Source organism: Felis catus, chromosome X (assembly GCF_018350175.1).
Source record: "Felis catus isolate Fca126 chromosome X, F.catus_Fca126_mat1.0, whole genome shotgun sequence".
NCBI lineage: Eukaryota > Metazoa > Chordata > Mammalia > Carnivora > Felidae > Felis > Felis catus.
The window spans coordinates 35,095,830-35,107,949 of NC_058386.1; the positions used below are offsets into that span (position 1 = coordinate 35,095,830).

Consider the following 12,120-nt stretch of genomic DNA (forward strand, 5'->3'; position numbering starts at 1 on the left):
CAGATATAGTGAAACTCTGGAAGAGTCTCTGGCAGGCTGACGTGGAGCACCAGAGCAAAGACGGCCCATCGGAGGGATCCTGCGTCAGGCAGAATGGCCCAGCTCTGGGCGCACCCACACCCCCCTGCCACCGGCCGCCCCGTCCCCGTCGTGCTGTCATTGGGCGGGAACAGCCTGGACAAAGTGTGGCCTCAGCAGGACTGCTGCAGCAGATCCCAAAGGGAAAATGCAACAGCTGGGGGCCGTCAGCTAACAGACACTCCTTCCAGAACATTCTTCACTGAAGGGAAGCCTGGGCGGTGCCCTCCCATGGCTGCCACCATCCTTTTGTGCAAGAGAATGGACCAGGGAGGGGCGCTGGCTCTAATCCTGGCCTCATGACCTCAGATAAACTTTTCCCCCTTCTAGTTTCTTAGTATGAGAATGAAGAGAATTACCCCAATCTCTATGAGGATGCTAAATACCTTGGAGTCTGGTTATCTTAATCTTTGAGCTCCTTAAAGGTAGATACAGGATCAGAAAGGATCCAACGATCCGGGGACCAAGGGGCCTCCACCCCTAGAGATGATTACATTCAAGTTGGAAAGAGTCCAGAGTCCTCTTCTATTTGCAAATATAGAAAGAAGGTGGGGCTGGCCCGAGACCACTGGGCTCCCCAGCCATCGATTTAATTATTGCACAAAAGTGTCCTGAGCACCCGCTGGGCGCAGATGACTACATTGTGCCCAAGGAAGGCCACGAGGCTCCTGCGGACAAGAGGGGCTTGAACAGGAAGACCTTGCTTCCCACTCCCTCCATGGAGCCCCCTGCAAGCAAGCTTCCTGTTTTCAAAGGACAGGGGCAACATTCCACATCAATCCCACTTGGTTCTAAGGTAGAGAGATGGGGGCCTCAGAAGTCCCCTAAAAATGGAGACTGTAATCCCAGTGCCCCCCACACACACCCCCTCCCAAACCACCAATTCACAAGTACATGAGCATACACACACACACACACACACGCACACACAGCCATCTTTGGCTTCATTAATAATTTACCTTTGTAGAACCCTGTACAGTTTACAAATATTAAAGCATTATCTCATTGTTTTAATCACAACAGCCACTTCGGGGTAGCCTCATTCTTCCTGATAATGAAGTTAGGCCCGAGATAAGACCCGAGCAGGGTCAAACGGCTGGCAGATGGTTCTTAACCTTTGGGGGCTAGCACAGACCCCTTGAGGAACCCTCCCCTCCAAAAAATGCATACCTTCTCAAAATTCTGCCCACACTTTCAGGGCTTTGCCCCTCCCCACTCCCAGTCCTCCAAGGGCTGTCTTGGGATTAACCTTCCTCCTCCTCCTCCTCCTCCTCCTCCTCCTCCTCCTCCTCCTCCTCCAGCAGTGGGAGGCCAGTCTAAAGTTTTGGCCTGGTGGGACTGAGGTAGATAGAACGGGCAGTCCCTGGCTGAAACCAAGAAAGGCATCTGTGATAAGAAATCTCCCAGGCCAGGATGGGCACGGAAGGGTTAAGGGGGTGCAGGGTTTTGTTTTTCACCTCTGAGGACTCTGTTCTGGGTCATTAAGAACACGCAAGGCCCAGTGAGCAGGCGGATGGCTGGGCCGGCCTCCCCTTCCCGGCCAGATAAGCCCCGTGCAGGAGGGCAATCCAGCTTCCCAGAGAGGCAGATGGGAAATCGCCCCAGATAAGGGCTGTTGCTCACAAGGCCTCTCTGCTGCAGGAGCCGCGCAACCGAGAGGCTGCATTTCTTGCCGGCTGCGGAGGGGGAAGCCTTTCTGCGGAGTCCCCTGCACACCGCTGTCCGAGGCCGCTCTGGACGAATCCTCCCGCGGGGTGCAGCCTGGTGCCAGGCAAAAGCGGGGCTGCCTCCAGGTGGTGGAGAGCGGTTAGGGGGTGGGGGTGGCCTCCAGCGACGCCCGGGCCGCCTCCCGCCGGGTAAGCCCACGTAGAGCTTACCGCGCCCCCCCCTCCCACCACAACACATCGGGACCTTCCTGCACCCCCGCCCCCTACCCACCACCCAGGTGGTACCTGTGCCCGTGCAGGTGAGGAGAAAGGCCTGTGGAAAACACCATTACTGATAAGTAACAGCCCCTTTCAGGTTTAATGACACGTTGCATCCATCCTAAAGCTCTAAAAAAAAAAAAAAAAAAAAAAAAAAAGAAAGAAAGAAAAGAAAAGAAAAAGAAAAAAAAAAAAAAAAGCCCTCTCGAGGGACGGCGCCTCGCGCCTGTAAATAGGAACGACAGGCCGGGGCGCGCGCGGGGGAGGGCGCACGGCGCGGCGCGGGTGTGTAAATTAACCGGGGGCAGCAGAGTAAATACATTACACACGGTATTTATTATGCGTGCGGACCTCGGCGGGGCTCTCCGGCTCCCGGACGTGGCAAATCTTGTCCGGAGCGCCGCCGAGGCCGCCGGCCAGCCGGGCGGGGGGGGGGGTTGCTGGAGAAGGGGGGGGGGGGCTTTCCGTCCCGCGCCCCGGAGCCCCCGGGCGGCCCCCTTCCCGCGGCCCGGGGTGGGGGCAGGGCGCGGGCGGCCGGCGGGGCGACGTGGCCCCGGGCGCCGCGCGGGCGAGGGGCCGGGCGGGGAGGGCGGCGGGGCGGGAACGGGCGGCGCGCCCGGCCCCTTAGCATTCCGCCGGCGCGCCCGCCATCGCCGCGTGCGCCCCCGCGCCCCGCTGTAATTACCCCGATTACCAAATGAATCTCGCGCTTTTGTGCTCGCCGGGCGGTGGGTGCGGGGAGGCAGTTCTAATAGTTGTCATTAGGGCCGGGAGAGGCGGGGCGCCGGGGGCTGGGGGTGGGGAGCGCGGGGGTGGGGGGAGGCCCGCCGTTCCCTCGCTCGCTCGCTCGCTCGCAGGCGGTCCCGGGCGGCGCGCAGGCCGCTGCCGGCTGCTGAGTAATGATTTTTTTTCTAATTGGAGGCGAACAGCGGCCCTAATGGATGGAGCCGCTCTCGGCGCGCTCGCTGCGCCCGCCCCTCAATCAATACCGCTCGCTACGACCGCCGGGCGAGCTCCCCCGCCCTTTGTGGTCCGAGACGCGGCGGGCGCCCCCCACCCTGGCCCCGATCTCCGGCCCTCCCCCCCCCCCACCGAGCCCCCATCGCCGCCTCGGCCCCGCCCCTTCTGTCCTCACACCACGCCCCGCAGCCCGGTCCCGGTGGCTTTTTTTTCAGCCCCGGCAGGTAGTGAGGGAGGCGCGGGGGTGTCGGGGGACGGCGGCCCCGGGACTGCCCGCTCACCCTCCCTCCGCAGCCACGCTTCAGCCGAGCGCCCCAGGCCCGGTGCAGAGCCGGGCACGGGCGGCCGCCTCCGCGGGTTTGCGCCGGCTGGTCCGGGAAGGGTTCGCTGAGTCCAATTAAATCCCCACGTTCTTTCCTCCCTGGGCCCTCTCCAGCTCAAACCCGCTCCTTCTGGGCCCCTTCAGCTTTCTGTGGGAGTAGAACCATGGTGCGGAGACACAAACCCTGGGGTACTGTTCTCCGAGGAGCCCCAGGTCTGTTGAGCTCGGAAGCTGGACAGGGAGAAGAGTCCTTGGGGATACGGGGTCAAACGTGCCCCCTGTTTTGCTGGCCCGGTTCCTGCGCGGCTACGAACTAGGCAAAGACTCAGCGCCCCCGGGGGGGGGGGGGGGGAGGGGGGTGCCTTGTTCTTACTCAGTCTTCCCCACAACCGTGTGATCTCCTTAAGAGCTGGGATTTTTGTCCAGGTGTATCCCCAGCACCTAAAACAGAGCTTGGAACATAGTAGGTGCTCAATAAATCTTAGTGGGATGAGTGAATCGAAGGAATTTGAACTTGGCCCAACGTCTTTATCTCCTCTCCTGGGAACAGATAAGACCTTGGCTTCTCGCTCCTTGGGCTCCGTGACACGTTGCACTTTCCAGAAATGGCCACAGCACTATTTCTGGTCCCATGCGGCTCTGGTCTCCCAGAACTTTGCCACCAGCCCCCTTCAAGAGGAAGAGTCTGTTCCTCCTTCATGTGAACCTGGCCCATCCTTTGCGACTGCCTCCACGGGTAGAATGGGGCCCAAGCCGTGCTGCTGACTTCCTAGTCTAGATCGTAAAAGGAGATACGGCATCCATCTGACTCTCTCTCTCTCTCTCAGTAACCCTTAGAACCCAGGCACCGTGTTATAAGGAAGCCCAGGCCACGTGAAGCCGCCAAGGAGGGTGTTCCAGCCAACGGCCCCAGTTCACGTCCCAGCGAACCGCCAGCCACCAGCCACCAGATAGGTGAAGGAGTAAGCCTTCAAATGATTCCAACCCCCTGCCTCTGCGCCACCCTACTCAATGCCAAGTGCCATCACTGCAAGCTGCCCAGCTGACGCTGAGTGGAATCAACAAGCTATCCCTGCCGAGCACGGTCCAAGTAGCAATTCATGAGCAAACTAAATGTTGACGTTGTAAGTCACGACATCTTGCGAGTTTGCTTCTCAGCGGTTGATAGCTAGATCTCCCGTTCCAGTGACTTCTCCTCGGCCCCCAACTTCCTGGGCACATCAAGGGCCTCCCTGTCACCAGACACAAAGCCACCCGTCTTCTGAGGCCCTCGGCTCTGGGCCCCCTCCCTCCAGCCAGCCACGTTTTTGAGGGTCCTCGGTCCCCCTGTGCCATTGCCACGGCTGCCTAGATTAACATCAGTCCACTAGGAATCCAAGCTGGCCCTTCTCTGCTAGTCATGTGACGTCTTCCTGGTCAGCTGCTTTCCAGCCTACCCTATCCCCTGTGGCACCGCTCCCCATTCTCTACTCAGCGTCCACATCAGCCCCCCACCTGCCCCTCCCCCTCTGCTTCAAGGAGACCATGGGAGTCACAGACTAGACTCCCCGACATCTGTCCATCCCATCCTGTCCACCCGCCCTCTGGTTCTAATGGGAGAGCATCTCCTTGCCCATCCCACAGCCGGTCCCGCTCTTGGACTCTGGATCCCAGCTGCTCCAAGTCTAGGGCACGCTGTGCAATAGATGTCTTCGGGATGCTGGAGCTATTCTGTATCTGTGCTTTCCTAGCTACTAGCCACCTGTGGCTGCTGAGCACCTAAAATGTGGCTAATGCAGCCAAAGAACTGAGTTGTTTTATTGTTTCGGTTACTTTTGTTTTATTGTGTCGTATCCTGTTTTATACAGCAAAACTCGAAACCCTCCCTCCCTTATGACACCGTTCTCACCCTTCCCATCGGCCATTAACATGCTCTTCTCTCTCTTAGCCCCTTCCAGCTGTGCACCGCCCCCCCCCCCCTTCTTTCCCCGGTCCTTTGCAGCTGAACTTCTTGACGGATTTGTCCCCGCAGCCAGTTCTCCCACTCTACCTATCAGCCCACCACCACCCAGCCCCAACATCTGCCCCCTTCCCCGTGCCCCCAGGTCTGCACGTGCTCCTGACCCCCTCCCTCTCAACTCCTCACCCATCTAGTGAGCTCTGCTCCTCCTGGAAGCCTCAAATGAAAAGTCACTTCTCCCAGGAAGCCTTACCGGATACTCCCATCTCCAACTGGAGTGGCTATCCCTGCTGCATGCTGCCGGGGTCCCCAGTTCCGGGGGAATGTGCGCGTCACCGTTGATCACAATTGCCTCTGTGACTGTCACGCTTCCCTGCAGACTGGCCGCCCCATGGGAGTGGAGGCCAAGCTCCCTCACTCACCATCACACCCCTGCGCCTGTCCCAGGCACAGAATGGGTGCTCAGAAAATATTTGGCAAAGAAATGCCCTGGAAAGAGAAGGACCAAAAGTCACAACCTAGGGGGCGGGGGGAGACTATAGCTCCACAAGCAAGTGACAGCTGCTTCAGTGGAGGACCCAGTAGGGTAGGTAGGAGCCCAGGGCGAGTAGTGGGGGTGGGGGTTGGGGGGGTGGGGAAGGGTAAAGCTGGGAGTTGGTAAAGGCTTCCCAAGCAGGTGACCCCTTCCAGCAGAATTAAAGGGACAGGAAGCGTTTACCAAGTGGGTAGGGCAGGAAATTATTCCAGGGAGAGCAATGTCCTGAGCAAAAACCCAGACCTAAAATGGCAAGGAACAGAAAGAAAAGGGGTGTTGGCAAGCGGCGTCAGAGAAGGGAGGTTCCGGTTCGATGCCCCTCTCTGCCGCAGCCTGACTTCCTGTCCCGGGACTGCCCGTCCGAGACGCCCAAGGCAAGAACCTGAAAAATGATGTTTGTAGCCGGGGGGCGGGGGGGGGGGGGGTCGAAATACCTGAGAACAGCTTAGGTAAACAGCCAGGGAGGCTGCCTCTGGAGAAGAGCCCACCCAAGGCCTGCTGGAGCTTGTGCCTGGCCCCGCCCACGTTCTCAAGGCCGCCCTTGAGCAGAGGGTGCGGTCCCCAGTCGTGCGCCCCTTCAGCTGCCCGAGGTGCGGGTCTAAAGCAACCGGCGGCTCTGGGGGTGGGGGGGGGTGGGGGGAGGCTCAATTTCTAACATTTGCCAATTTCGGTAAAGGATATCCTTCTACCACAGCCGATTCGAAGCTACCGACTTGTCACTGAACGCAGAGGCAGGGCAGAGAATCACAAACCACGCTGACTGCGCTCCCCGGCTGAATGAGCAACAGCTCCCCGTTTCTGTCCAGGGACGCCTAAGTACAGAGGGCCAGGTTGGGGAGCAGAAGAATCAGCAGGAAGGGGCAGGTTGGGAGCCTCCGCCGCCCCCGGGGCCCATCAGCTGAGCCGAGGTCCTAGGACAGGAGGCGGGCGCTAGATGCCAGATCGCAGCCCAGGGTGTCGCTGGTTGGGCTGGCCCAGCGATCGTTCATGTGCTTGCTCTCTCCGGGGGCTCTCTAGAACTCAGGCCGACAAAGCGGACGCTGGCCACATTGTTCATTGAGGAGCCTGTGTGAGTGCAGATCTGGAACTTTCTCCTGCAGGTGTCCCGGGAGAGCAGCTGTGAAGGCTTGCCACAGGCTTGGCTGCCCTGAGCTGGGGTGGGGGGTGGCGGGGGGGGGGGGGCTGCAAGACCAGCCCGGCGCGGGAGAACTGCTCACAGAAGACAAGACCCCCATGGCATCAGATGAGAGGCTCCCGAACCACAAGTGGCTCTAGGGCCCCCCTCCTTCTATCGAGAGACCCCTTGGAGCAGGCCTGGGGCCCCGGAGGCAGAGGCCATTCCCCTCCTGCCTACCCTCAGATCACTTTCCCCCACTTCCATCCCCTCCCGGCCTCTGCCCCCACTGATCCGAGATGCCCCCTTTTTTTTCTCTTCCTTTTCTTTGTACAGAGAGGGGAGAGCAGGTGCTGCTCAACCCTGTTCCTCTCCAGGAATTGGGGAGAGGTAGCCCGAACGATGCCCCACGCGCGGCGGAAGACGGGCTGGTTCCCGAAGCCCTGTACGGTCCCTCTGATAACCACCGCGGCGGCTGTTCCTCACGCTGGAGGCTCATTAGGGTTCCTGGGGCCAGTCCAAGAAATTGCCAAGGACAAGACAGGCAGCCTCCGCCTGGAAACTCCGCGGAGCCCGCTCCCCTCAGAGGCCCTTCCTTCAGCGTGAGCGAGGGGGTGAGTTCCGCTGAGCTAGAACCACGCCTGACAAGTGACATTTTGACGAGAGACGCGGTGACGAGTCCCTGGGGAGGCTGTGGAGTCTGGTTCCTGCAGACGGTGTCTCCCCTGAGGCGGTCTCCGTGCTTGAGTGCTGAGTGTGTGTGTGTGTGTGTGTGTGTGTGTGTATACACATCCTGCTTCTCTGAGGAAGATTCTCCGAGCTCCGCATGCAAGCTTGACAGAGGCCCTCCCGAACACCCACGGCAGCCACGGCCGTGGAGGACAGATGGGGCAAACCAGTCCCTGGCCGCTGAGCTCAGGAGATCGCCCCCTGGGGTCGGCCTGTCCTCGCCCTCTGGGACTTGCTCCCGGCCAGTCCCCTTCGGAACTGCAGACCCTACCCGGGTAGGGCCAAGGGAGGGAAGATCCAGCCTCTAGGTGGCTAGCGAAATAAATAAAACAGGGTCTGTCTCTTTAGAGAGCTTGAAATCTGGGCGCCGTGGACGACGGTGGGGGGCATGTGCTCCAAAGGAGCAAGGTCACGCGACAAGCCTTCTGAAAGACGTGGCCTATCAACTTGGAGAATGCCGAGGCCGACAAAAGCCCACAGTGACGGGGCAGGAAGGAGGCTGGGCTTGTCTTCCAGCAGGGGCCTGTGGCGGGGCATCAGAGCGCCTTCTGTGGGGAGCGGGTAGAATGAAGCAAAGGATCAAAGGAGCTCCAGGCGGGACAGTGTGCCAGCCGCCTGGTCCCCCGAGTCCCCTTCCAGACACTGACAGGCAGCCTCAGCCTTTCCTTGGTGTTTTGCAGGGAGCGCAGCGAGGTCACACGCGGTCCCCTTACTAGATGGCTGTCAGTGTCTCAGGGTCCCGGCCTCTACTGAGCCCTGGGGTCTGTGAGGGCCCATCTTACTCCTCTTCCCCGAAACAGCCTTTCAAATCCAGGCAAACCTTGGACTGCGACTAACTTGTTCTGCGGGTGTCCCACAAGACAGGCCGGCTTTCCTAATACCTTTTAACTTGATAAACGAGCGATGTCTTGCGACACAAGTCGACCGAGCCGCCGCATGTCACGTGATCACCACGGAGCCAAGCGTGCCGGCAATCCGCTTTGATATACGAGGGCTTTGCATTACAAGCATGTTTCTAGAACGAATTACGCTCGCAAACTGTATTTGAAACACCGGTGGTTTGGGTTATCTACGGCGGCCTGAGAAGCACCCCCGAACGTCATGGCTTAAAAACGGCCGTTGACTTCTTCGCACGACTGATGGGCCGGCGTGGCTCGGCGGGTGGTTCTTCCGTCGCCCGTGGCATCAGCTGGGGTCACTCCTGTGACTGCACTGGGTCGGGAGTCTGGCTGGGTCTGGGCCACCCGCGCTGGCCTCATTCACATCTTTGGCAGCCGGTGCTGTTGGCTGAAGTGTTCTCCTCCGCTCGGTCCCTCCCCAGCAGGATAGCTGGGGCTTGTCAGCTGGCATTCTCTTCAAGGGACCGAAAGCAGACACCATCAGACCTCTTAAGGCCCCCGGCAACATTTCTACTGCATTCTTGTTGGCCCAAGCAAGTCTCAAGGCCAGGTTCAAGGGGAGGGGAAATAGACTAGCTCTTTCTTCTTCTTCTTCTTCTTCTTCTTTAAATATTTATGTATTTCTGAGGGAGAGAGAGCAAGCTGGGGAGGGGCAGAGAGAGAGGGAGACAGAGGATCCGAAGCGGGCTCTGTGCTGACAGCGGAGAGCCCGAGGCGGGGCTCAAACCCATGAACCGTGAGATCATGAGCTGAGCTGAAATCAACAGTCCCACACTCAACCCCCCGCCCCCGAGCCACCCAGGCGCCCCTTTCCTCTTGATGGGAGGAGCATCACACACACACACACAGGGATGGCAAGAAACAGCCACAGCCCTTGTACCTCAACTCCTTCCGCCTGCGTAGCCCACGCGCTTTCGGAAGCTCCTGACGGGCCCCAGGTTCTCTCTTCAGAGCGGTCCCTCCTTCTCTGAACTCGCTCTGGGTTGGGCACATCCCTTTCAGGCCTGCCCAAGACCCTCCCTCCTTCAGTGGGGCGGGAGTCATCAGAGCAGCACGGGGTATACACGGCTTGCAGAGGAGATCTGGGCGGTGGGCTGAGACCAGAGCAGGCTCTAACCTCTAAGTCAGCCTCCAGATTGGGGCCAGAGGACAGGGTGAGGGAGAGGGACCTCCCGACCGAGGATATTTAGAGCTCCCCTCATCCGAAAGGCCCTTAGGAAAGGAAGCTTCCTGGCTGGTAAAGACTCCGGAAAACCTGTCACACAGCAGAACAAAGCGTTCTTTAAAAACCCTAAAGACTCTCCACGTCCCAGCTGGTCACTTGGAGCAAACACTGCTGGTTAGGAAACTCGTAGTGCTTAGTTGGCAATTAATCACTTAAAGCCCTGTGACGTCCTGCATATTGTCGGGGGTTGTTATTTAACTCTGGCCGTGTTTATGCTGCCAGGCGCTGGGTGGAGCCTCTAAGACAGACTGCAGGCTGGCCCAGAACACCTCCTTCCTGGTGTGTGTGTGTGTGTGTGTGTGTGTGTGTGTGTGTGTTTCTAGAACAAGTACATTACACTTTCATAGCAAGATAAAAATGTTGTGAACAAATTCAAGGAGCCCTGACAAAGATGTTCATCGCAGTATTATTTATATTAACAAAACCATGAGAATAGCCTCAGTGTCCAGCCACAAGCAAATCGCCGAAGAAATCATGACGAATTTGATTTATGATGAATTCCATGGGGCGCAAATTCTGAAGCCACCCAAAATGACGCTCTGTAAGAGTTTTTAATCGTGGAGGAAAACGCTTATAATAAACTTGAGATGAGAAAGCAAACGGCGTATAAAAATTTTAAAGGGCTTGATCTAATTGTGATACGTGGAAATCTGATAAGAGCTTAGCATTTATTAAGCACTTACTATATGCCAGCACTTAACAAGAATCAACTCATTCCATCCTGGCCACATCCCTATACAGAAAGTACTATTCATATCCCCATTTTATTATTTTCTTTAAGATTTTATCTTTAAGTAATCGTTACACCCATCGTGGGGCTCGAACTCACCACCTGAGATCAAGAGTCGCACACTCCCCCAGGGGCGCCTGGGTGGCTCCGTCGGTTGAGCGTCCGACTTCGGCTCACGTCATGATCTCACAGTCTGTGAGTTCGAGCCTCGCGTGGGGCTCTGTGCTGACAGTTCGGAGCCTGGAGCCTGCTTCGGATTCTGTGTCTCCCTCTCTCTCTGCCCCTCCCCTGCTCATGCTCTGTCTCCCTCTGTCTCAAAAATAGTTTTAAAAAAACATTAAAAATAAATAAATTTAAAGAGTTGCACGCTCCCCCGACTGAGCCAACCAGGCGCCCCTCACCTCCCCATTTTAATTTTTTTTTTTTAACGTTTATTTATTTTTGGGACAGAGAGAGACAAAGCATGAACGGGGGAGGGGCAGAGAGAGAGGGAGACACAGAATCGGAAACAGGCTCCAGGCTCTGAGCCATCAGCTCAGAGCCCGACGCAGGGCTCGAACTCACGGACCGCGAGATCGTGACCTGGCTGAAGTCGGACGCTTAACCGACTGCGCCACCCAGGCGCCCCTTAATTTTTTTTTTTTAACGTTTATTTATTTTTGGGACAGAGAGAGACAGAGCATGAACGGGGAGGGGCAGAGAGAGAGGGAGACACAGAATCGGAAACAGGCTCCAGGCTCTGAGCCATCAGCCCAGAGCCCGACGCGGGGCTCGAACTCACAGACCGCGAGATCGTGACCTGGCTGAAGTCGGACGCTTAACCGACTGCGCCACCCAGGCGCCCCTCACCTCCCCATTTTAAAGACGGGAAAGCTGAGGCACAGAGGAGTAAAATAACTTCTCTAAAATGCCACAGCTCGTGTTAAAGGGCACCGACTTGAACCCAGAGAGCAAGATTCCTCTCCACACAAGAGAAGCTGGAAGGAGCCACGTTAAAATGTTAACGGCACTAATGTCTGCCTAGGGAATTACAGGTAGTTTTTACTGTCTTTGTTACCCTTTTCTGTCGGTCCTAAATTTTCCACAATAGGGCATGATTTACTTTGATCGCTGGGAAGAAATAATAATTATTTTAAAATAAGAATAAAAACAAATGGGATCCCTCGCCAGCAAAACTCTACCCCCAGGACTTAAAACTTGCAGCCTTCCTTTGATGTGCAGACGGGCCGTCCTGGCTCCCGCTGGTTCCCCGTCTTGGCTCTCCTCCTTGGGAGGCAGAGGCAGAAGGCCCCCGCTCTGCTCTTAGCAGCCCTTCACCAGCATTTGACCGGACTCCCCGGGTCCTAAATGATTACAGAGAGGCAACTGCTTCCCCCACGCAGAGCGCACCCCCCATCCGTCCCACCCGCGCACCCCCCTGGTTTCACGGCCCCGGCATCTGGCGGACACGTGTGTCTCATCCCCACTCCTCCCGGCGCGGACCGTGCCTTGCACACATCCTGCCATCACCCACGGCGGCCGGGGTCTCGACATAGATAACCGCGTCTGAAAACACATCCACCCGGTGGCTGCCCGACGCGGCAAAGCCCAGAAACGCTTGGGCGGTGCAGACAGCTCAGGAGGTGATGGTGGGAGGGCGCATCGTGCCAGACCCAGACGTCCTA

At 57.8% G+C, this 12,120-nt stretch overlaps 1 long non-coding RNA gene across 1 annotated transcript; it reads left to right on the top strand.

Moving 5' to 3' along the window:
* Nucleotides 1-1,634: 1,634 nt before the first annotated feature.
* On the top strand, nt 1,635-5,075 carry LOC109496481. The gene is made up of 2 exons (XR_002152511.3): nt 1,635-2,044; nt 4,113-5,075. It is a non-coding gene; the product is annotated as an uncharacterized LOC109496481 (long non-coding RNA).
* The last annotated feature ends 7,045 nt before the right edge of the window (nt 5,076-12,120 follow it).